At 46.3% G+C, this 24663-nt stretch overlaps 1 protein-coding gene across 2 annotated transcripts in view; it reads right to left on the bottom strand.

Moving 5' to 3' along the window:
• Positions 1–24663, bottom strand: part of APLP1 (amyloid beta precursor like protein 1) — an 80418-nt gene that overhangs the window by 35932 nt on the left and 19823 nt on the right. The gene's annotated exons all lie outside the window — the stretch shown is intronic.

Genomic DNA, 24663 nt, shown 5'->3' with positions numbered 1-24663 from the left:
AGCCTAAGCGCGTTGTGATGCTCCGTACTGCAGGTCCGTTGCCCACTACCTTACCCTACATACTGCCATTATTGTCCTGAATCCCCGGGGAGCTGATAACCCTGCCCACAATCTGCATTTCATCCTCCCACTTTCACAGGTGGGCACATCCAAATCACTCCCACGTTACTGGCTGTTCCCACCGAGACCCCGCCTTTAAATATGAGAGGACCGCTCATCGGTCAACTTTACGGCTGGGTCCCGCCCAGACCACACCTCCTTAAATATGTGAGGACCACCCACTTGCCGCCCTGAGCCCCACGTTATTTGCCTTTTTTTTTGTTTCTGTACACATGAAGTAACTCAAATTAAAGTGGGGTGCCCCCTAAAAAAAAAAAAATCTAAAGTCTAATACAAATACTGCAGCTGCTGATAATCGGACACTTACCTGTCCCAGGGTCCAGCGATGCGGGGGAACGAAGCTCCCCCCCTCGTTCCCCGCTCTGCTCACGGCGCCGTCATTCGTACTGTGGGCACAGCCGGGGAACCCACTGCGCATGCGCTAGCGGCGCAGGGCACCGCGATACGTCGCACAGTCACCTGGGACACGTGACAGGTCGCAGATGACTGTGCGGCGCGAGGGGAAGTGATTTCACCAGCCCGGGCAAGGAAAAAGGCAGACTACGAGGAGCCCCCTAGCAACAGGCATTTAGAGGTGAGTAAAAAAAAATTTTTCCAATTATTTTTTTTATTTTATTTTTTTTTAAGAATTTTAAACACTTTATTTTTTGGTGGCAACACCACTTTCAGTGAATTTTTTTTTTTTTAATACAACCTGTTTTCATTACTTATCCTATTATAGGCTGAGAACATCATCACTGGGTCTCTGTGCTTCTCAATGCAATGCAGATAGCTCACTTTATGGGTGGGTGTCAATTTGGCTGCTGTACTGAGGCGGGATCGTCCAGTTCCCAGGGCAAGGATGCAGAGCTGCACCCCCCTCCCCCACTGTTAATACACGCCTTAAAATGGGTATACCACCCTGCATCCATTCTTTGACTCTTGATTCACTGTGCCCGGGGGGGGGGGGGCAGCTGCCCCTCCTGCCCACCTGGCTGGCTGGCTGAATTTGGTAACACCAGGGGCGGACTGACAACTCATGGGATTATGGGGCCCCCGGGCAATAGGAGATTATGGGGCCCCCGGGCAATAGGAGATTATGGGGTCCCTGGGCAATAGGAGATTATGGAGCCACACAGTATACACACAGCATACACATACACACACTGAAAAGGTACTGGAGAGGCGGGACAGCTATAATCTTGTTTTTTTTTTTTTTTTAAAACACAGATTTTTACATACCGTCCCTGGTTTTATTAAAGGCTGGCAACCCTGATGGGGCCCCCTAGTGGCATAGGGCCCCCGGGCAGTGCCCGAGTGCCCCAATGGTCAGTCCTCCCCTGGGTAACACCTATATACAATTCCGCGCCTCTATAAAATAAAATAAAAAATTAAATCCAGTGAAAAAAAACGTGAGGGCCGGGGGAGGAGCCTGTACAACCATGCAAGACTGAAGGGAGGGGCTGGTGGGAGGGGCTGGCATGGGGCCGGACATATTTTTCTGAAAGCATCGCAGCACCCTGCCACCACTACTCCTATCAAAAGAGCTCTCTTGGGAGGAGTTATGCAAATATGAAAATGCCGTGGATGGTCAGCACTCCTCTCAAGAGCCCTCAGCACTGATGCAAGCAGTGGGAGGAGTTATGCAAATATCAAAATACCTTAATGGGTGGGCGTCAGTCTGGAGGAGTGGGTGTTCTAAGGCAGAGTGAATTTGCATGCAGATAGCACTAGGTAACACCCAAGAGTACTTATACTCATTTCATCCAGTGGGAGGAGTTATGCAAATATCAAAAAGGCCCTCATGGGCGGATGTCAGTCTGGAGGAGTAGCCCATTCCTAGGCAGGCTGTATTTGCATGCAGACCACCCTAGTTAACGCCCAAGAGTACTTATCCCTGATACAAGCGGAGGGCGGAGTTATGCAAATATCAAATGCTTTGATGGGTGGATGCCAGTCTGGAGGAGTGGGCATTCCTTGGCAGAGTGAATTTGCATGCAAATTAGCCCTAGGTAATGCTCAAGAGTACTTATCTTCAATACAACCAGTGGGAGGAGCTATGCAAATATCAAAATGTATTGATGGTCAGTACTCCTCTTAAGAGCTCTTAGCCCTGATGCAAGCAGTGGGAGGAGCTATGCAAATATCCAAATGCTTTGATGGGTGGGTGTCAGCCTGGAGGAGTGGGCGTTCCTGGGCAGAGTAAATTTGCATGCAGATAGCACTAGGCAACGCCCAAGAGTACTTATCCCTGACACAAGCAGTGGGAGGAGCTATGGAAATATCAAAATGCTTTGATGGGCGGGTGTCAGTCTGGAGGAGTGGGCGTTTCTTCGGTGGAGTGAATTTGCATGCAGATATCCCTAGGTAATGCCCAAGAGTACTTATCTTCAATACAACCAGTGGGAGGAGCTATGCAAATATCAAAATGCTTTGATGGGTGGGTGTCAGCCTGGAGGAGTGGGCGTTCCTGGGCAGAGTAAATTTGCATGTAGATAGCACTAGGTAATGCCCAAGAGTACTTATTCTAAATACAAGCAGTGGGAGGAGCTATGCAAATATCAAAATGCCTTGATGGGCGGGTGTCAGCCTGGAGGAGTGGGCGTTCCTCGGCAGAGTGAATTTGCATGCAGATATCCCTAGGTAACGCCCAAGAGTACTTATCTTCAATACAAGCAGTGGGAGGAGCTATGCAAATATCAAAATGCATTGATGGGCGAGTGTCAGCCTGGAGGAGTGGGCGTTCCTCGGCAGAGTGAATTTGCATGCAGATAGCCCTATGTAAAACCCAAGAGTACTTATCCTCAATACATACAGTGGGAGGAGCTATGCAAATATCACCTTGATGGGTGCCTTTTGATTCACTGTGCCTGGGGGGGGGGGCAGTTGCCCCTCCTGCCCACCTCGCTGGCTGAATTTGGTAATGCTGCGCCTCTATGATATCATTTTTTGTTTAAATCCAGTGAAAGAAATGGGAGGGCCAGGGGAGGAGCCTGTACAACTGTGCAAGACTGAAGGGAAGGGCGGAGGTCAGATTTAATAACGATTATAAATGCGCATAAATTTTCGTTTATAGCCCGGTGGGGCGATGCGGCCGATGGACGATATGCGGGCTGTTTATATCGCTGACGGCCCGGGCAGTGAGACGAAACGCATTGCTATGCATGCAGTGGAAGCCATCGATCGGTGCTCAGCAGACAGCGGGAAGAATTCTTCTACGTTTTGGCGTTCTACCAAAAATATAACAAAAAAATGATTGGCTGATATAAAAAAAAAAAATAAAAAAAAGTTTTGTTTTTCTTCCAGGGAAGGGAGCGACCAATCGGAGGGGGAGCTGATAGCGATGACCTAGATAATTCTCCCCGCCGTCCTAGATTTTTGGCAGTAAACAAATGTTATCCAGGAGGAGAGGGATAAATTCCGTGTTGCGTAACGGGACAGAAGCACTCGCAAAAATGATTGTTTATCTGAAGTCCCCTTGGGGGGGCGACATTGTGACTGCTCCTGGGGGCCATCGAGCAGGACGGGGGGGGGGGGGCTCCCTGGACTGAAATGGCCTACTCTGCTTCCGCCGCACACTGCGAGCTTCTCATAGTGTGCATTAGAAGCTGCAGCCAGTCAGACTCGGCCTCATCTCCTGGCTGGAGCATCAAATCTTTCCACCCCCAGCAGTGCAAGGAGAAGGTCACCTAAAGCCAAAAAAATGGCAAGCGCGCCCCCCCCCAATTATATGTCAGCAAAAATCCCCCCCCCCAAAAATAACAACTCCTAGCACAAATCCACCACCCCTCAAACTTCTCCTCTGAGTACACATCTCCCCGCCTCACTCCGAATCCCCCTCCTATCACAAATATCCTTCCCATCCCCTCCTCCTAGCACAAACAACCTCCCTCCCCCCAAAAAAAAAAATCATAGCACAAACTCTCCATCCCTCTAATTTCCCCTCTGAGTACACATCCCCCCCCCCCACACTCCAAATCCCCCTCCTAGCACAAACAACCCCCCCCCCAAAAAAAAACCATAGCACAAACTCTCCATCCCTCAAATTTCTCCTCTGAGTACACACCCCCCCCACACTCCAAATCCCCCTCCTAGCACAAACAATCCCCCCCCCCAAAAAAACATAGCACAAACTCTCCATCCTTTAAATTTCTCCTCTGAGTACACCCCCCCCCCCACACTCCAAATCCCCCTCCTAGCACAAACAACCCCCTCCCAAGAAAAAACCATAGCACAAACTCTCCATCCCTCAAATTTCTCCTCTGAGTACACATCCCCCCACACTCCAAATCCCCCTCCTAGCACAAACAACCCCTACCCCCCCCCAAAAAAAAAATCATAGCACAAACTCTCCATCCCTCAAATTTCCCCTCTGAGTACACATCCCCCCCCCCACACTCCAAATCCCCCTCTAGCACAAACACCCCCCAATCATCCCTAGTAGAACAACCAAAGCTCCCCCCCCCCCCACCGCTCCAAAAAAATACATTTTACCTCCTAGCACAACTTTTCCCTCCCTTCTCTCCTCTACCATATCACCTCTTCTAGCACAACCCCCCAAATCCCCCCCTCTTAGCACAAATCCTCTTCTCCCATCCCCCTCCCAGCACAAATCCCCCTGAATAACCCCTCCTTACACACACCCCTAAATTTACACTTCTAGAACAATTCTTATTCCCTGCTGCCCCCAAATTCCTCCTCCCAACACAAATCCCCCCTCACATGACACCACATTACCCAGGGCAGCCGCCCCCCCTGCCCACCCCTTGTCCCAGCCATGCTCCACAGCCCCCCCCCCCTTTCCCCTCTATGGGGTATGGCAGTTGGGCTTTTTCTTGCTTTTAGTCTGACCTTCTCTTTTCATCTTTTAAGCATGTGACAGAGTCACCATGGGGCTTCTGAGCAACACCAATTCTTAGCTGCCAGTTCAATTTCTGGAAAACCGGATATCAAATGAAAACGAGGTAGAAGGCAGTCATGTCACAGTCTAAAGAGGGGTTCTTGCACTTATTTCGTAAAAATGCTTCCCCTATGTCACAGGGGGCCCTCGTGCAGCTGCACAGTCTGCCTCTTAGTATAAAGTATTTCTGTATAGAACAGTATATAGAGAAATCTGGCACTACAGTGCAACAGCTATAATCAAATGCTCTTTATTAAGTTCTTGTAATACAATTATGGAAAATTCCAACGCGTTTCGGCTGTCAGGCCCTAATCAGGGCTCAAAGTAGTTCTGTCTATATGGCCACACCCTTGCCACGCCCCCGCGGATCATCAAGGTGATCAGTAAACTCATTGCTTTCACCCCTAACGAGATGGGGAAAGTGGACGCACCCAGAAGCTAAAGTTAAAATCCCTGCATGTGCACTTGAAACGTAATCCTCCCTCTGGCCTTCCCTTCGGTCTTGCACAGGTGTACCGGCTCCTCTTCTGTAATAAAATGTCTTCTTCTGATTTCACCACACACTGAGCTTCTCACAACGTGCATTAAAAGCTGCGGCAAGTCAGATAGAGCCTGCCTCATTTTGTGGCTGTGGGACATCCAGCATCATCTAGCCCCTTTCCTCCTCAGGCCGACTGTCCCTGGCCCTCCCCCTTTCATTCATTGGATTGCAGTTCTTTCCATCATGGAGGTCCAGCATTAGAAGTATGCATTGCTTGCATGCAAATACAGTCTGCCTGGAAGGCCCACCCCTCCAGACTGACACCCACCCATCGAGGCCTTTTTGAGATTTCCATAACTCCTCCCACTGCTTGCATTAGGACTGGAGGGCAGCCATAATGCATGGGCCCCAGGTGCACGGGGGTCCCCATGATAATCTTGCATTACATCATACTTGCCAACTGTCCCGGATTTTCCGGGACAGTTGTGGGTTTTACTAAGCTGTCCCGGGATGGACGCGTCACCCTGGAACCTGTACTGTGCCCTCTTGTCCCCCTTTACTGTGCCCTTAGTGTTGTGTTCATTTTTGATTTAAGGAATGTCTTCTTATTGTTTCAGATAGATTTTATTTATTTTTTTATTTAAAAAAAGAAGAAGGTTTTATTTCTAAATTACTAGCATTTTGATGGAGGGGGAACCAGAAAGAACTGAACTCCAACGAATGAAAGGGTCAGGCTGGGGAGGAAGGTAGGGTTGCCACCTGTCTGGGATTCACCCGGACAGTTCGGGTTTGGAATCATGAGTTCGGGTTTCGGATCGCATGGAACCCGGACACATTATTCAGACCAGGCTATGGCTTCCCAGCAGGGTTGCTGCTGCAGTTGTGTAAGCAGTCTGTATCTGTTACACTCTCTTTCACACTGCCCAAAGCCAGCACTAACAATTACTCCTCCCTCCACACAGACAGGAGAGGGTTGATCTGCTCCTCTTCCTCCCACTCCTACCCCTCTGTGTCTGTATACAGTCCAGCAGCCTCAGCTACATCTGGATAAAAGGTGCTGACTGCCAAGAGGTGAATGAGCTCACCATCCATCCTTGTCTGTGATTGAAGTCTCCCCCTTTCTATCTCCTGCCTCTGAGTGAGTACACTAAGGTAAATCAGGGTTCTCAGAATACCCCTTACATCAGAGTTCCCCTATAAACCAGAGGCCACAGAGTACCCCATTACATCAGAGCCCTCTCTGTACATCAGAATTCTCAGTGTTCCCTCTTAAATCAGGGTTCCCAGAGCATCCCTTATGTTAGAGTTCCCAGAGTTCTCCCTTACATCAGAGTCTGCAGAGTCCCCCTTACAGTGTAAGGGAACTCTGCAAGTTCAGATGTAAAAGGGGAACTCTGTGGACTCTGATCTAAAGGGGGGATCTTGTGATTAACTTAATTTGATTAGAAATGTTATTTAATTGCAAAATATATGTATAGTTTATACTGCTTAAGTGTTCAGGTTTGACTTGAAGAAAAGGTGGCAACCCTAGAGGAAGGGCTGTATTTACATGCAGGCAACCCCCCACTTGTGATACTGAGCCTTCATGATTGATAGAACTGAAATACAATGACTGAAAGGGGCGGGCCAGGGCTGGGGAGGAAAGGGCTAGATGGTGCTGGACATCCTCCAGCTAGGAAATGGTGGCAGGTTCTATCTGACTTGCTGCAGCTTCTAATGCATATTGTGAGAAGCTCACAGTGTGCAGTGAAAGCAGAGGAAGCTGTTTCAGTCCAGGAGAAGAGTCGTTACCAGTGGTGGCTGGTGGTATTTTTTTTGAGGGGTGGCAAACAATCCACCCGCCGTGCCAGCCTCCCTGGTTGGGTCACAAGAACCTCCACCTAGTCGGTCAGTCATCAGCCCTGCATTATACCCCATCTAGGTCGTGAGTAGCACTTCCTCCAGCGGATTCACCCTGCGTCTTCTCCTCCTCGGCTTCAGCGACTTCCTCTGCGTCTCCTCCCTCCTCCTCCTCAGCGGCAAATAGGATCGCTTCTCCTCTCGGCCAATCGGGTGATGGGTCTCAGGACCCACTTCCTGATTGGACCAGGAGGAGAATCAGGAAGACAATAGTGAGTATTAATTCACGATTGTCACACAACTGGGTGGGCTCGGGGCACAGTGCTATGCGCCCCGAGCCCACCCTTTTTTGAAGCCAATTAGAGCCTCAGGTTCTAACCATGTGCTTCTAAAAAAAATAACACCCATTGGAATCCATGCGTCCGGTGCCCTGCATGTAGATTAGGGGCTGGGCACATGGATTAGAGGGGTGGTGCCCCTGCACCCCATATAGATGGGCCGCCACTGGCTGGTACACCTGTACAAGACTGGAGAAGAGGCCGGAGGGAGGATTTAAGGGTTCCCTGTAAAGGTGGACTATCAATAAGGACTATCCTATAGGGATCTGAAGTCTTGAGTTATATTAGTTGACCATTTGGATACAATTAGTATTGATAGGATCCCTCATACGTCAATATTGCTACAAAATTTCCGAAACATCCTCGGCATTCCTTGGTGTTCCTCGGCGTTCCTTGTTGCCGTGCGATTGGCGGCCGGAGTTATTCCTCCAGTCCTGTTTAAGTCTTGGTCGTATACGAGGCCGCGCATTATAAAACGTTTGTAAAGGTTATTACACATCGCTGAGCTGTATTTATTGATTTATGGCTTGTTAGTTATTCACAAGGCTACAGAGACAACATCAAATCCGAGGGCTCCGTATCCAGGCGAACGCCTTTTACGGGAGTCAAGCAATCCCACGCCGCCATCGATTGTGTTTAAATGAGACGATGCGGGATAGGTTCACGATGGGTCAAAGGGGCGGGGACTGCTGAAATAAACAGGTGCGATATAGTAGAAAATATTCGCCCAGGGACTTCAGTGCTGAAACCGGGTCTGAGCACATGCCGTGGACTTAAGGAGGGGTCCCGCTCGGTTGGATCTTTATAGTCGATGTAAACTCAATCTTTTGTTTGATAAAACTCTGTGTGTGTTATAAACTATTGTCATTACTGAAATGAAATCCATGTTTTCATTGTTATATCTCAGTACTGCTGATTGCCTGCAATCTCATAGCAGCCACTTCTGTCTAATCTATTACTGTCTCTTGAAGCATGTCTCTAACCTCCAACAACTCCTATGTCTGCAGTCTCTGACAGTCTCCTGCCGCATGTCTGCATTCTCTGACCATCTCTTGTATCATGTCCGCAGTCTCTGACCATCTCTTGTATCATGTCTGCAGTCTCTGACCATCTCCTGTATCATGTCTGCAGTCTCTGGCCATCTCTTGTATCATGTGTGCAGTCTGTGGCCATCAATTTCTGCAGTCTCTGTCCAATCACTTGTATCAATGTCTGCAGTCTCTGACCATCTCTTGTATCATGTCTGCAGTCTCTGACCATCTCTTGCATCATGACTGCAGTCTCTGACCAACTCCTGCGTCATGTCTGCAGTCTCTGACCATCTCTTGTATAATTTCTGCAGTCTCTGACAATCTCCTGTATCATGTCTGCAGTCTTTGACCATCTCTTGTATCATGTCTGCAGTCTCTGACCATCTTTTGTATCATGTCTGCAGTCTCTGACCATCTCCTGTATCACGTCTGCAGTCTCTGACCATCTCCTGTATCAACGTCTGCAGTCTCTGACCATCTCCTGTATCATGTCTGCAGTCTCCGGCCATCTTCTGTATCATTTGCGCAGCCTCTGGCCATCAATTTCTGCAGTCTCTGACCATGACTTGTATCATGTCTGCAGTCTCTGAGCATCACTTGTATCATGTCTGCAGTCTCTGACCATCTCCTGTATCATGTCTGCAGTCTCTGACCAACTCCTGCGTCATGTCTGCAGTCTCTGACCAACTTCTGCAGTCTCTGACCATCTCTTGTATCATGTCTGCAGTCTCTGACCATCTCTTGTATCATGTCTGCAGTCTCTGACCATCTCCTGTATCACGTCTGAAGTCTCTGACCATCTCCTGTATCACGTCTGCAGTCTCTGACCATCTCCTGTATCATGTCTGCAGTCTCCGGCCATCTTCTGTATCATGTGCGCAGTCTCTGGCCATCAATTTCTGCAGTCTCTGACCATGACTTGTATCATGTCTGCAGTCTCTGACCATCACTTGTATCATGTCTGCAGTCTCTGACCATCTCTTGTATCATGTCCGCAGTCTCTGACCATCTCGTGTATCATGTCTGCAGTCTCTGACCATCTCGTGTATCATGTCTGCAGTCTCTGACCATCTCCTGTATCATGTCTGCAGTCTCTGGCTATCTCTTGTATCATGTGTGCAGTCTGTGGCCATCAATTTCTGCAGTCTCTGTCCATCACTTGTATCATGTCTGCAGTCTCTGACCATCTCTTGTATCATGTCTGCAGTCTATGACCATCTCTTGCATCATGTCTGCAGTCTCTGACCATCTCCTGTATCATGACTGCAGTCTCTGACCAACTTCCTGCGTCATGTCTGCAGTCTCTGACCATCTCTTGTAATAATTTCTGCAGTCTCTGACAATCTCCTGTATCATGTCTGCAGTCTCTGACCATCTCTTGTATCATGTCTGCAGTCTCTGCCCATCTCCTGTATCACATCTGCAGTCTCTGACCATCTCCTGTATCACGTCTGCAGTCTCTGACCATCTCCTGTATCATGTCTGCAGTCTCCGGCCATCTTCTGTATCATGTGCGCAGTCTCTGGCCATCAATTTCTGCAGTCTCTGACCATGACTTGTATCATGTCTGCAGTCTCTGACCATCACTTGTATCATGTCTGCAGTCTCTGACCATCTCTTGTATCATGTCTACAGTCTCTGACCAACTCCTGCATCATGTCTGCAGTCTCTGACTATCTCTTGTATAATTTCTGAAGTCTCTGACCATCTCCTGTATCATGTCTGCAGTCTCTGACCATCTCCTGTATCATGTCTGCAGTCTCTGACCATCTCCTGTACCATGTCTGCAGTCTCTGACCATCTCCTGTATCATGTCTGCAGTCTCTGACCATCTCCTGTATCATGTCTGCAGTCTCTGACCATCTATTGCATCATGCTCTAGATCTCTTGAAGCATATCCCCAGTCTCCAACAATTCCTATATCATGTTCACAGTCTCTGACCATCTCTTGTACCGTCTCCATGATCTCCCATTATATCCCGTTGTGTGTCTGCAGTCTCTGAGACTGAATATTCAATTACGCGTGGCCCTTTGGTGATGTCGGGGGGGGGGGGGGGGGCACAATTGAGGTCCTCCATATCAAGAAAGTTGACTACAGCTGATATACATCTTAACAATAAAAGTAATAATAATCATAATAAAAAAGTAATAATAATAGTAATCATAATAAAAAAGTAATAATAATAGTAATCATAATAAGACAGTAATAATATTAATATTAATAATAATTAATAATAGTAATACAGCAGGAAACAAAAACACAGTAATCAATAAGTCACATTACACAGTGTGCAGTAAATACATTATTTCTGGTTTTCTGCTACATATCTTGTACTGATAATGTTTTTGTTACTTTTCTTTGTTTGCTACTTTGTTGCAATTTGCTGTTGGCTTTTTGGGTCTGTTTCATTTGCCATCTCCTTCGATTGAGATATATACATGTGTACATGTATTATATATATATATATATATATATATATATATATATATATATATATATATATACAGTGGTGTGAAAAAGTGTTTGCCCCCTTCCTCATTTCCTGTTCCTTTGCATGTTTGTCACACTTGAGTGTTTCGGAACATCAAACCAATTTAAACAATAGTCAAGGACAACACAAGTAAACACAAAATGCAATTTGTAAATGAAGGTGTTTATTATTAAAGGTGAAAAAAAATCCAAACCATCATGGCCCTGTGTGAAAAAGTGATTGCCCCCCTAAACCTAATAACTGGTTGGGCCACCCTTAGCAGCAACAACTGCAACCAAGCGTTTGCGATAACGTGCAATGAGGCTTTTACAGCGTCCTGGAGGAATTTTGGCCCACTCATCTTTGCAGAATTATCCTAATTCAGTTACATTAGAGGGTTTTCGAGCATGAACGGCCTTTTTAAGGTCATACCACAACATCTCAATAGGATTCAGGTCAGGACTTTGGCTAGGCCACTCCAAAGTCTTCATTTTGTTTTTCTTCAGCCATTCGGTGGTGGACTTGCTGGTGTGTTTAGGATCATTGTCCTGCTGCAGAACCCAAGTTCGTTTCAGCTTGAGTACACGAACAGATGGTCGGACATTCTCCTTCAGGATCTCTTGGTAGACAGCAGAATTCATAGTTCCTTTTATCACGGCAAGTCTTCCAGGTCCTGAAGCAGCAAAACAGCCCCAGACCATCACACTACCACCACCATATTTTACTGTTGGTATAATGTTCTTTTTATGAAATGCAGTGTTCCTTCTACGCCAGATATACTTGGACACACACCTTCCAAAGAGTTCCACTTTTGTCTCATCGCTCCACAGAATGTTGTCCCAAAAGTCTTGGGGATCATCAAGATGTGTTGTGGAGAAATTGAGACGAGCTTTGATGTTCTTTTTGCTCAGCAGTGGTTTTCTCCTTGGAACTCTGCCATGCAGGCCATTTTTGCCCAGTCTTTTCCTGATGGTGGAGGCATGAACGCTGACCTTAACTGAGGCAAGTGAGGCCTGCAGTTCCTTGGACGTTGTTGTGGGGTCTTTTGTGACCTCTTGGATGAGTCGTCGCTGCGCTCTTGGGGTAATTTTGGGCGGCCGGCCACTCCTGGGAAGGTTCACCACTGTTTCATGTCTTCGCCATTTGTGGATAATGGCTCTCACTGTGGTTCGCTGGATTCCCAAAGCTTTGGAAATGGCTTTATAACCCTTTCCAGACTGATAGATCTCAATTACTTTCTTTCTCAATTGTTCCTGAATTTCTTTGGGTCTCGGCATGATGTGTAGCTTTTAAGGATCTTCTGGTGGACCTTACTGTGTCAAGCAGCTCCTATTTAAGTGATGCCTTGATTGTGAACAGGTGTGGCAATAATCAGGCCTGGGTGTGGCTAGAGAAATTGAACTCAGGTGTGGATAACCACAGTTATAGTATGTTTTAACAAGGGGGGCAATCACTTTTTCACACAGGGCCATGATGGTTTGGATTTTTTTTCACCTTTAATAATAAACACCTTCATTTACAAATTGCATTTTGTGTTTACTTGTGTTGTCCTTGACTATTGTTTAAATTGGTTTGATGTTCCGAAACACTTAAGTGTGACAAACATGCAAAGGAACAGGAAATGAGGAAGGGGGCAAACACTTTTTCACACCACTGTATATACACACACACACACACACACACACACACACACACACACACACACACACACACACACACACACACACACACACACACACACACACACACACACACACACACACACACACACACACACACACATATATATATATATATATATATATATATATATATATATAAAATTAAAATACATGCACACAATATTTATACTTATAAAACATGCAATATATATATATATGTATATACACACACACACACATAGATGTTACTGTTTAATTTTATTCCACCTATTCCACCATTTTTTTTTTGTTATTGCACTTTAACCGATTCCGTGGAATATGTAGCGCAGAGGTTAGCCCGCTGTCCGCTGCCCAGACCTGCGTTCCTGACCTCCTCAAGGTCGCAGGTGAGCGAGGGTCGCGCCTCGGGCCTACGCAAGAGCGCGATTCCTCTTTGCCCGGCCCGGACGCCTGCGGGCGAGCGGAAGGAACGATCCCAGACTCCTCTCGCCGCCTTATTAAACCGCAATCCCCCGTCTTTATCTCCTCGCCCTGCTCCCTTCGCTCAGCCTGGCTCGGAGATGGGGCTGCCATGGCAACCGGTTCCCGGTGGAGATGTTCTATCTATCTCTGTTGCCATGACGACCACTTCCCAAAAGGATGTGAAGGCTGATCGTGCTCTCATCTTCCTCCCCCTCACCTCTCCTTCCTCCCCCTGCCCTCTCCATCGTCCTATCTGCTTATTTCATCTCCACTCGCTGGGCCTCTCAATTTTCTCGCTTCTTTCTCTTTTTCATCCCCCGTCTCTGGTTGCTTTTTTTTTTTTTTTTTTTTTTACTTTTTACAACATGTTTTTTACATTTCCTCTGACTGTCACCTTGCCACTTCACCATCCTCCATCATCCATCATCCTCCTTCCTACTTGATTTCCTTCGCCTCCGGACCGACGCGTTTCGTGCCCTCCTCACATCTGTCACCTTTTACTGGCTGGTGTTTTTTTTTTTTTTTTAAATCCGTCGTGTCATCTGCACCTTTCCTGAGAGGCATTAACCCTACACCGCCCTTCACCGCCGCCTTCTCAGACCTGTTTCCAATTACATCCTGGAGATCCTAAAAGCCTTTATTCGAATTTTAGTCTACGAGCTTCTAATAAATCATTGTCATGTAACAGGCACCTCCATCCGCCTTTTTTTTTTTTTTTTTGCATTCTTAAAAATGCACAATGCTTATTTTCTACAAAGATTTTAAAAAGATGTCTTTGAAACTTTTTGTTATAGCAACCGTTTTTATATTTATATATTTTTTATTATATTAATTATTATTATTATCACTATTATTTTATTATTAATTTCACGAGCAAAGCTCGCCTAACTCTCTTGTATAGGATTGCATTGTAACTGTACTGACTCCCTTTATTTTGTAAAGTGCTGTGCAAACTATTGGTGCTAAAGAAATTCCGTCTATTAATAATACAAAAAATATATTATCATTATAGTGAATATTCAGCAGTTTTGCCCACACTTATAATGGACATTTTGACAAAATAAAAAAAATACAAAAAATAAAATAAAAATCTCATTACAATACTGACGTTTCCAGGCTATGGCTCCCCTATAATCTCAGCACCTCCTCCTCCTAACATATCCCAACTGCCACATTATATAATTGAATGAAGCATGATTGATCAATACATTTTTAAACAAAAAGTTTTTTTTTTCTTTTTTAAATAAAAAATAAAGAAGAAAGGAAGAAATCACAGCTTTTGAGAGGGGCCTTATACAGAGATATGGGGAGGGGGGTGATATATAGAGTTATGGGGGGTATAATATTGGGAGGGGGTTGTTTCTATAGATGTATAGGGGTATAATATGGGGGGAGGAGTGTTATATATAGAGGTATGGGGAGTATAAAATGGGGGGGTTATATAGAGGTATGGGGGTATAATATGGGGGGAGGAGTGTTATATATAGAGGTATGGGGAGTATAAAATGGGGGGAGGGGTTATATAGGGGTATGGGCGTATAATATGGGGGGAGAAGTGTTATATATAGAGGTATGGGGGAGGGGTGTTCTATATATGTAGAGGTATGGGGGTATAATATGGGGGGAGGAGTGTTATATATAGAGGTATGGGGGAGGGATGTTCTATATATGTAGAGGTATGGGGTATAATATGGGGGAAGGGCGTTATACAGAGGTTTTGGAGGTATAATGGGGGAGGGGTGAGATATAGAGGTAAATAGGGTATAATATGGGGGGGGGGGGGTGTTATACTGTATATAGAGGTATGGGGGAGTATAAAATGGGGGACAGGTGTTATATATAGAGCTTTTGGAGGTATAATATGGGGGAGGAGTGTTATATATAGAGGTACAGGGGGGTATAATATAGGGGATGGTTGATATACTGTATAGAGGTATGAGGGGGTATAATGGGGGGAGGGGTGATATATAGTGGTATGAGGGGGTATAATGGGGGGAGGGGTGATATATAGTGGTATGAGGGGGTACACTATTGGGGGGGTGCTATATAGAGCCTGAGGTATGGGGGTATAATATGGAGGAGGGGTGTTATTTAGAGGTATGGGTGTAAACCATGGAGGAGGGGTGTTATATAGAGGTAAATGGAGTATAACATGGGGAGGGGTGTTATATAGAGGTATGGGGGGTATAATATGGGGGAGGAGCATTATATAGAGGTATAGGGGTATATTATGGAGGAGGGGCATTATATAAAAGGTATAAGGGGGTATAATATGGGGGATGGGCATTCTATAGAGGTATGGGGGGCATATTATAGGGAAGGGGTGTTCTATTGAGGTATTGGGGGTATAATATGGCGGAGGGGTGTTATACATAGGTAGGTGGGGAATAATATGGGCGAGAGGTGGCATATAGAGGTATAAGGGGGCATAATATAGGGAAGGGGTGTTCTATAGTGGTAGTGGGAGTATAATATGGCGGAGGGGTGTTATATAGAAATATTGGGGGTATAACATAGGGGAGGGGTGTTCTCTAGCGGTATGAGGGGTATGTTATGGGGGAGGGGTGTTTATATATATATGAGAGAGATATAATATGGGGGAAGAGTGTTATTTAGTGGTATGGGAGCTATAATATGAAGGAGGGGTGTTATATAGAGGTATTGGGGGGGGGGTATAATATGGGGGAAGGGTGTTATATAGAGGTATTGGGGGGGGGTATAATATGGGGGAAGAGTGTTATTTAGAGGTATGGGGGGGTATAATATGAAGGAAGGATGTTATATAGGGGTATGGGGGGTATAATATGAAGGAAGGATGTTATATAGGGGTATGGGGGGTATAATATGAAGGAGGGTTGTTATATAGAGGTATGGGGGGTATAATATGGGGAAAGGGTGTTATATAGAGGTATGGGGGAAGGGTGTTATATAGAGGTATGGGGGGTATAATATGGGGGAAGGGTGTTATATAGAGGTATGAAGGAAGGATGTTATATAGGGGTATGGGGGGGGGGTATAATATGAAGGAAGGATGTTATATAGGGGTATGGGGGGTATAATATGAAGGAAGGATGTTATATAGGGGTATGGGGGGTATAATATGAAGGAAGGATGTTATATAGGGGTATGGGGGGTATAATATGAAGGAGGGTTGTTATATAGAGGTATGGGGGGTATAATATGGGGGAAGGGTGTTATATAGAGGTATGGGGGAAGGGTGTTATATAGAGGTATGGGGGGTATAATATGGGGGAAGGGTGTTATTTAGAGGTATGGGGGGTATAATATGAAGGAGGGGTGTTATATAGAGATATCAATTGTCAAGTTTTTACTGCTGTCTGTGCACTCGTAAAGGAGATTCATCTTCTGTTTGTCCTGTTTACTTTTATCATCAAGAGTGACACCAGAACAGGAATAGAGGAGAAATCTTCCAAATGGGGACACTATTTCCGGGGACACCCCGGGAGTCCTTCACTTTGGAGGGATTGCCTCCTCCACTTCCTGTTTTGGCTATGGGACAGAAAGTGAAGGGAAGTACCAATGAGATATATATATATATATATATATATATATATATATATATATATATATATATATATATATATAAACAGACACAGCGGGTAAAATAAGTATTGAACACATCACCATATTTCTAGGTACAGTAAATGTATTTCTAAAAGTACTATAGACATGAAATTTTCCCCACATGTCGGTGACAACCCATACAGTCCATACATGCAAAGACACCAAAACAAATAAGTTCAGAAATTAAGTTCTGTGTAATAAAATGGAAGAACGCAGGGAAAAAGTATTGAACACATGAAGAAAGCGAGGTGCAAAAAGGCATGGAAAGCCAAGACACCAGCTGCATTCTATCTGTGTGTATGTACAGTATATATATATATATATATATATATATATATATATATATATATATATATACTGTGTATTCAGTTTTTCAAGTTCATATGTAAACTTTGGTTGTTTGTATGGTTTTTTTTTTTATGTTTATTCATTTCTGTAGCCTCCTACAATACACACAAATATATTGCTGTACATAACGCCGCCACGCCGTGTACCACAATCTTTTGACCCGTGGAAGCAAGGGTTCAAGTGGAATTTCACTCTCTTAATCACTTACCCCAGCGAGGAAGATTTACCCCCCTTCATTTACCCCCTGCCCATTTTTTTGCAATATGGCACTGATTCCGTATAGTATATATATATATATATATATATGGAATCAGTTAAAGTGCAATAACAAAAAAAATGGTGTAATAAAATTAAACAGTAACATCTATGTACTGTGTGTGTGTATATATATATATATATATATATATATATATATATATATATATATATATATATATATATATATATATATATATATATATATATATATATATATATATATATTGCATGTTTTATAAATATAAATATTGTGTGCATGTATTTTAATCTTTTATATTCAGCTCTCATCTATATCCCAGATACATATACTGGACAAAATAGTTTTATATATATATATATACACATACACACACACACATATGTGTGTATGTATATATATATATATATATATATATATATATATATATATATATATATATATATATATATATATATATATATAAAACCATTTTGTCCAGTATATGTCTCTGGGATATAGATGAGAGCTGAGAGGGGTCATGTTTGTGGGCCTTAATGGAGGCAATGAGGGGGGGGGGGGGAGCAACAGGGTCTGAAATATGCCCCATACACACGGTCGGACATTTCGACCACAAAAAAAAAACAATTTTTTCCCGACGGATTTTGGCCGAAACTTGTCTCGCATACACACGGTCGCACAAAGTTGTCGGAAAATCCGATCGTTCGCAAAGAGGCGTCCCCCAACGCACCGAATATTCACCGGGAATTGCCTCTCAAAGTGGCGCTTCATGGCAATGGAATTCCGCGGCGAAGGCCATTGGCTCTTTTGTGCGCGGACCTTGTTTTGGGCGCCGTATATATATATATCGCCCCGAGCCCTCCGCAGCCTCATAAAGACAGAAAACGTGTTTCTAATTTTTCATTTCTACTGAAAACTCTTGCGGTTTACACATTATATAACATTGCCGCCGGCCCCGAGCTGCAGAAGAGCTATTACGAAAAAAATAAATAAAACAAAGCCTATCTCTATAAAAGCCGGGCTTGGCCGCCATCCAGATACGACTTTAGAGTGAGGCTTAGTGTTTTATTTTTTTAATTTTTTAATTTCTATTATTATTTGGGTCATAAAACAAAAGTGTTAGGTGATAAATGGAGATTTGGGAGAAGAGCGGACCATGGGTGGCCAATGGAACCCGGGGATCCGTATCACTTGTGTAGGGGGGGGGGGGGGGTACTTCATATGAACATGAGCAGGATCTAACGGATATCGATCGCTTTAAAGAGCCCCCCATCTGACCAATCGGAAGGAGAGATTGAATATAATTTCCTGAGTAATTGATGATTTTACATGACAACGGTGACGTAGCACGGGCCGGGTCACAGGAGTGGCTGCCCTGGGCGCCAAAAAAATTCTTAGGGGTGCAAAATCATCTTAGGAGCACCGTTATCACAGATGTGTGATGGGGTGGATTTATGCTGGGAGGAGTGATGGGTTGTTAGGGGAGTTTGTTCTGGGGTGCTTGTGTTGGGAGGGAGGATTTGTGCTGGAAGAGGGTATTTGGGTGGGGGATTTGTGCCAGAAGAGGGGATTTGGGTGGAGGACTTATGCTAGGAGTAAGGATTTGTGCTAGAAAAGAAGATTTGGGTGAAGGATTTGTGCTAGAAGAGGGGACTTGGGTGCGGGATTTGTGCTGGGAGGGGATTTGGGTATAGGATTTGTGCTAGAAGAGGGGATTTGGGTGAAGGATTTGTGCTGGGAGGGAGTATTTGTGCTAGAAGAAGGGCTTTGGATGGAGGATGTGGGCTGGGAGGAGTGATTTGTGCTAGGAGAGGAGATTTGGGTGAAGGATTTGTGCTGGAAGAGGGGATTTGGAGGGAGGAATTATGCTGGAGGGGGGATTTGTGCTAGAAGAGGGGATTTGGGTGAAGGATTTATGCTGGAGGGGGGGTTTGTGCTAGAACAGGGAATTTGGGTTGAAGGATTTGTGCTAGGAAGACATATTTGTAATAGAAGAGGGGATTAGGTGGAGGATTTGTGCTGGAAGGAGGGATTTAGGTGAAGGATTTGTGCTAGAAGTGGGGATTTGGGTGGAGGATTTGTGCTGGAGGGGTGATTTGTGCTAGAAGAGGGGATTTGGGTGGAGGATTTGTGCTGGAGGGGGGATTTGTGTTATAAGAGGGGATTTGGGTGGATGATTTGTCTTGGAAGGAGGATCTGTGCTAGAAGAGGAAATTTGGGCGAAGTATTTGTGCTAGAAAAGGAGATTTGGGTGAAGGATTTGTGCTGGGAGGAAGTACTTGTGCTAGAAGAGGAGAATGGGTGGGGGGTTTGTGCTGGGAGGGAGTATTTGTGCTAGAAGAGGGGATTTGGGTGGAAGGATTTGTGCTGAAAGGGGGATTTCTGCTAGAAGAGGGAATCTGTGTGAAGTATTTGTGCTGGAACGGGGATTTGTGCTAGAGGAGGGGATTTGGGTGGAGGATTTGTGCTGGAAGGGGAATTTGGGTGGGGGGTTTGTGCTGGGGGGGGGGGAGATTTGTGCTGGGAGGAGGGATGTGTGCTAAGAGAGGGGATTTGGGTGGAGGATTAGTGCTGGGAGAGGGGATTTGTGCTAGAGGCGGGGATTTGGGTGGAGGATTTATGCTGAAGGGTGGATTTGTGCTAGAAGAGGAGATTTGGGTGCAGGATTTATACTGGAGGGGGGATTTGGGTTGAAGGATTTGTGCTGGAAGAGCTAGAAGAAAGAATTTGGGTGAAGAATTTGTGCTAGGAAGAAATATTTGAGCTAGAAGAGGGGATTTAGGTGGAGGATTTGTGATAGAAGAGGAGATTTGGGTGGAGAGTTTGTGCTGGGGGGGGGGGGGGGATTTGTGCTAGGAGGAGGGATGTGTGCTAGAAGAGGGGATTTGGGTGGAGGATTTGTGCTGGAGGGGGGATTTGTGTTATAAGAGGGGATTTGGGTGGATGATTTGTCTTGGAAGGAGGATCTGTGCTAGAAGAGGAAATTTGGGTGAAGTATTTGTGCTAGAAAAGGAGATTTGGGTGAAGGATTTGTGCTGGGAGGAAGTACTTGTGCTAGAAGAGGAGATTGGGTGGGGGATTTGTGCTGGGAGGGAGTATTTGTGCTAGAAGAGGAGAATGGGTGGGGGATTTGTGCTGGGAGGAAGTACTTGTGCTAGAAGAGGAGAATGGGTGGGGGATTTGTGCTGGGAGGAAGTACTTGTGCTAGAAGAGGAGATTGGGTGGGGGATTTATGCTGGGAGGAAGTACTTGTGCTAGAAGAGGAGATTTGGGTGGAAGGATTTGTACTGAAAGGGGGATTTCTGCTAGAAGAGGGAATCTGTGTGAAGTATTTGTGCTGGAAGGGGGATTTGTGCTAGAAGAGGGGATTTGGGTGGAGGATTTGTGCTGGAAGGGGGGATTTGGTTGGGGGGTTTGTGCTGGGGGGGAGATTTGTGCTGGGAGGAGGGATGTGTGCTAAAAGAGGGGATTTGGGTGGAGGATTAGTGCTGGGAGAGGGGATTTGTGCTAGAGGCGGGGATTTGGGTGGAGGATTTATGCTGAAGGGTGCATTTGTGCTAGAAGAGGAGATTCGGGTGGAGGATTTATACTGGAGGGGGGATTTGGGTTGAAGGATTTGTGCTGCAAGAGCTAGAAGAAAGACTTTGGGTGAAGGATTTGTGCTAGGAAGAAATATTTGTGCTAGAAGAGGGGATTTAGGTGGAGGATTTGTGCTAGAAGAGGAGATTTGGGTGGAGAGTTTGTGCTGGGGGGGGGGGGGGTGGGTGGGATGTGTGCTAGGAGGAGGGATGTGTGCTAGAAGAGGGGATTTGGGTGGAGAGTTTGTGCTGGGGGGGGTGGGATTTGTGCTAGGAGGAGGGATGTGTGCTAGAAGAGGGGATTTGGGTGGAGGATTTGTGCTGGGAGGGAGTATTTATGCTAGAGGCGGGGATTTGGGTGGAGGATTTATGCTGAAGGGTGGATTTGTGCTAGAAGAGGAGATTTGGGTGCAGGATTTATACTGGAGGGGGGATTTGGGTTGAAGGATTTGTGCTGGAAGAGCTAGAAGAAAGAATTTGGGTGAAGAATTTGTGCTAGGAAGAAATATTTGAGCTAGAAGAGGGGATTTAGGTGGAGGATTTGTGATAGAAGAGGAGATTTGGGTGGAGAGTTTGTGCTGGGGGGGGGGATTTGTGCTAGGAGGAGGGATGTGTGCTAGAAGAGGGGATTTGGGTGGAGGATTTGTGCTGGAGGGGGGATTTGTGTTATAAGAGGGGATTTGGGTGGATGATTTGTCTTGGAAGGAGGATCTGTGCTAGAAGAGGAAATTTGGGTGAAGTATTTGTGCTAGAAAAGGAGATTTGGGTGAAGGATTTGTGCTGGGAGGAAGTACTTGTGCTAGAAGAGGAGATTGGGTGGGGGATTTGTGCTGGGAGGGAGTATTTGTGCTAGAAGAGGAGAATGGGTGGGGGATTTGTGCTGGGAGGAAGTACTTGTGCTAGAAGAGGAGAATGGGTGGGGGATTTGTGCTGGGAGGAAGTACTTGTGCTAGAAGAGGAGATTGGGTGGGGGATTTGTGCTGGGAGGAAGTACTTGTGCTAGAAGAGGAGATTTGGGTGGAAGGATTTGTACTGAAAGGGGGATTTCTGCTAGAAGAGGGAATCTGTGTGAAGTATTTGTGCTGGAAGGGGGATTTGTGCTAGAAGAGGGGATTTGGGTGGAGGATTTGTGCTGGAAGGGGGATTTGGTTGGGGGGTTTGTGCTGGGGGGGAGATTTGTGCTGGGAGGAGGGATGTGTGCTAAAAGAGGGGATTTGGGTGGAGGATTAGTGCTGGGAGAGGGGATTTGTGCTAGAGGCGGGGATTTGGGTGGAGGATTTATGCTGAAGGGTGCATTTGTGCTAGAAGAGGAGATTCGGGTGGAGGATTTATACTGGAGGGGGGATTTGGGTTGAAGGATTTGTGCTGCAAGAGCTAGAAGAAAGACTTTGGGTGAAGGATTTGTGCTAGGAAGAAATATTTGTGCTAGAAGAGGGGATTTAGGTGGAGGATTTGTGCTAGAAGAGGAGATTTGGGTGGAGAGTTTGTGCTGGGGGGGGGGGGGGGGGGGGGGGGTGGGTGGGATGTGTGCTAGGAGGAGGGATGTGTGCTAGAAGAGGGGATTTGGGTGGAGAGTTTGTGCTGGGGGGGTGGGATTTGTGCTAGGAGGAGGGATGTGTGCTAGAAGAGGGGATTTGGGTGGAGGATTTGTGCTGGGAGGGAGTATTTATGCTAGAGGCGGGGATTTGGGTAAAGGATTAGTGCTGGGAGGGGGGATTTGTGCTGGGGGGGAGTATTTGTGCTAGAGGAGGGGATTTGGGTGCGTAGGTGGGAGGGGGTTGCAGAGATTTGTGCTGGAAGGGGAAGATATATATAAATTCTGATGGAAGGGACTCAGAAACTGCTAGTGGTTCACGGGTTAGGGGGCACAATACTTGCCTGACCCCCGGGCACTGGCAGCCCACACTAACCCCCCATATGTGCGTTGGTTCATTGCGGTGTCCTTCATTCTGAATGGCACCTGCAGAACACACCCACAGCGCAACACACCGCAGCCGACAACGATAAGGTGACCACATTTTTAAAAACCATTCTCCTGTATTTGCATCGACCAGATACCATCACTGGGTACTGGAACGGCATTCCCCCTGCTTTCCTACTTCAAACTGACCACACTAGGCATTAGAGCACATCCTTCCCAGTGTAGTCAGTTTTCTGGCTGTGCTGGGAGAACAGCCTTTCCTGTCCTACAATTGTCAGACTGTTCTGACACAACCCCACCCCCCTCCCTCCCCTCTGCACAGCCGTTCACTGGGAAGATTAGTGTGCTGCTGTTTCTTCTCCCCCTATCTAAGTAAAGCTGGTCATACCAGTCAGGCTTTTCTGCCATCAGAATACACTGATGGGCACCGCCGGCGGCACTGATTGGGAGAAGATTTTGCTTAAATGCATTGGGGGTGCCATTCAAAACATTTAGGGGTGGATTCACTAAGAGTTTAACAACGGCTAATAAAATGCGGTAAAATCCTAACAATTGTGGAAGAGTTCAATTCATTAGGAATACCGCGGTAAATACCAAGTGCGGTATTTGTTTGATTTAGTGGCAATTACCGCATTATTTAGCGCATTGAGCCGGTTGCTAAGGAGCAGGCTGGGTAGCTGGCCGCCGAGTCCTTAACAACCGACGATTCATCAGCTGAATGTAAAAAAACACGCCGACAATCAAAAAGTAAAAAAAGAATAAAAACTGTGAAAACCATTCCGCTCTGATATGGATTTTAATGGGAACGCCGCGCCACAATAAAAAAAAACAAAAAAAACTGGCATGGTCAGAAAAGGGGGCGGGGTGGGGGGGGGGGGTTGGACGATTGAGTCCCCTCCTGAACCATACCAGATCACATGCCCTCAACATGGGGGAGGGGGGGGGGTTCTTTGGGGCAGGGGAGTCCCAGAGAAGAAAAAATGCTTAATAGACGTCCTCCCGTGCCTAAGCAGCCTGCCCGCCCCTTGCAGGGCACAGACGGCGCGCTCTGCGATCATCCGAGTCTATGAGACCAGACCAGAGTAAGGGGCCGATCCCGAGTCCTTACCACGCGATCAGCTGTCAGCCAATGACAGCTGATCATGTGGTGTAAACAGAGCCGGTAATCGGCTATTTTTTCTCCTAAAAAAACAAAAAAACGATTACCGATGGCTCTCAGAGGCCCACCTTTTGCACCTGCCAGTGCCACCTACCAGTGCACAACAGTGCAGCCTACCAGTGCCCACAGTGCCCCCTATCAGTGCCCACAGTGGTGCCCCCTATCAGTGCCCACAGTGCCCCCTATCAGTGCCACCCATCAGTGGCCACAGTGCCCCCTATCAGTGCCCACAGTGCCCCCTATGAGTGCCACCCATCAGTGCCCCTATCAGTGCCCACAGTGCCCCCTATCAGTGCCCACAGTGCCCCTATCAGTGCCACCCATCAGTGCCCACAGTGCCCCTTATCAGTGCCCACAGTTCCCCCTATCAGTGCCACCCATCAGTGCCCACAGTGCCCCCTATCAGTGCCACCCATCAGTGCCCCTATCAATACCCACAGTGCCCCCTATCAGTGCCCACAGTGCCCCCTATCAGTGCCCACAGTGTCCCCTATCAGTGTCACCAATCAGTGCCTCATCAACAGTGCTGCCCATCAGTGTCACCTACCAGTGCCA

The sequence above is a fragment of the Lithobates pipiens genome, unplaced genomic scaffold, assembly GCF_037356315.1.
Source record: "Lithobates pipiens isolate NorthernLeopardFrog02 unplaced genomic scaffold, aLitPip1_a1.2 Scaffold_27, whole genome shotgun sequence".
Taxonomy (NCBI): Eukaryota; Metazoa; Chordata; class Amphibia; order Anura; family Ranidae; genus Lithobates; species Lithobates pipiens.
This window is presented reverse-complemented; position numbering and strand designations above follow the sequence as displayed.